Genomic DNA, 1,692 nt, shown 5'->3' with positions numbered 1-1,692 from the left:
CACATAGCTAAGTCACCTCACCTTACACAATCTCCTCAAACTATTGAATCAATCATAATCGGAAGGACAGGTTGCTTCTGAGAAAGGTATAAAATAATCCAGAAAAGAAAGCTTCTGAAAAGATAAATAGAACAAGAAAGTATTACATGAATGAAGTACTACATTAAAAAGGATTTAGGCAAAATTTTAAATATTCTCTTAATTTTTGAGGAGTTTACATATAAGACTGGACTAAAGAATCAACTGTGGTGGACTGGAGTGGTAGCACAGCGGTAGGGCATTTTCCTTGCACGCAGCTTACCCAGATGTGATTTTGATCCCCAGCATCCCATATGGTCCCCTGGGCCAGGAGCAATTTCTGAGCACAGAGCCAGAAGTAACCCCTGAGCACCGCAGAGTGTTGACACCCCCCAAAAAGTAAAATAAATATATATAAATAAATAAAATAATCAAATGTGGGTTCTTTAGTCATTTAAAAACTTGCCCATCAGTCAACTTGCCCATTAAGTCACCTCTTAAATCACTTTGGAACAGTAATTAGTTCTATGGTGTATACATAGCCACTGGATAGTATTTTAGAAACTTTTTTATAATTTCCTCCACACACAAAATAATAACTTTTCCTTTGAGTATTATTATTTACTCTCAGACGTAACAGGAGTGAATATAGTATAACAAAACACACAAAAAAAATCACTTTAATTTCTTTTATATTTCCTAGTAACATTATACCATTTTTCTACAGGAAGAAATAGACAAGGAAATTACATTAAAAGTTTATAAATTTATGGGCTTAGGGTCATGGCTCAGTTGGTAGAGAGCATGCCTTACATGTGTGATCCCTGGGACCCATCTCAGCATGTGGCCCTGAGCATAACCACCAAAGCACTGTTACATGTGCTCTCCATACACAACTAACAAAAATACATAAGAATAATATAAATTAATGGGGCCGGAGCAGAGGTGCAGCGGTAGAGCATTTGTCTTGCACACAGCTGACCCAGTGGTTTGATCCTCTGGCATCCCATATCTGGCATCCAAGCCAGGAGAAATTTCTGAGCACATAGCCAGGAGTAACCCCTGAGCATGACCTGGTGTGCCCCCCCCCAAAAAAAAAACAAAACAAAAATAATAATATAAGTTAATATTTTATAAATGTAAAAGGCCTACAACACTACTTTTATATTATGTGAAACTAAGTCAATTCTTCCATACACGGCTAATTACTGTGATTGACCAAAAATAAATGCTCAGTTATACAGTAAATGCTCTATTAAAGGTTCCAAGGACTTATTTGAACCTCTGGAGGTATAAGGTAACAAATGAAATCCTGAACTTGGAGACATGTTATGGTCACTCTATAAGAAAAATTATTTTGTGCTCGCTTCGGCAGCACATATACTAAAATTGGAACGATACAGAGAAGATTAGCATGGCCCCTGCGCAAGGATGACACGCAAATTCGTGAAGCGTTCCATATTTAAAAAAAAAAAGAAAAGAAAAAATATTTTGGGGATGCATTTGTGTAACTTCTGAAGCAAAAATACCTTTGTTTGTAAACTTCATCCTACCCATGTGGATTCTGAGTCTCAAAACATGTAATCTGAATATTCATTGCTAACCCTTAGACCTACACCCTACAAAGGGTCATTCCAGTTCAATTTACATAAGAGAAATCAAACATATTTAGAG

General features: G+C 36.5%; 1 non-coding gene across 1 annotated transcript; it reads left to right on the top strand.

Annotated features, from left to right (window-relative positions):
- The first annotated feature begins 1,377 nt into the window (after positions 1 to 1,377).
- On the top strand, positions 1,378 to 1,484 carry LOC126003051 (U6 spliceosomal RNA). Its single transcript, XR_007493595.1, has one exon. It is a non-coding gene; the product is annotated as a U6 spliceosomal RNA (small nuclear RNA).
- Positions 1,485 to 1,692: the final 208 nt, after the last annotated feature.

Source organism: Suncus etruscus, chromosome 2 (genome assembly GCF_024139225.1).
Source record: "Suncus etruscus isolate mSunEtr1 chromosome 2, mSunEtr1.pri.cur, whole genome shotgun sequence".
Classification (NCBI taxonomy): Eukaryota; Metazoa; Chordata; class Mammalia; order Eulipotyphla; family Soricidae; genus Suncus; species Suncus etruscus.
The sequence above is the reverse complement of the archived record's forward strand: the minus strand, read 5'-3'. Positions and strand labels throughout refer to the sequence as shown.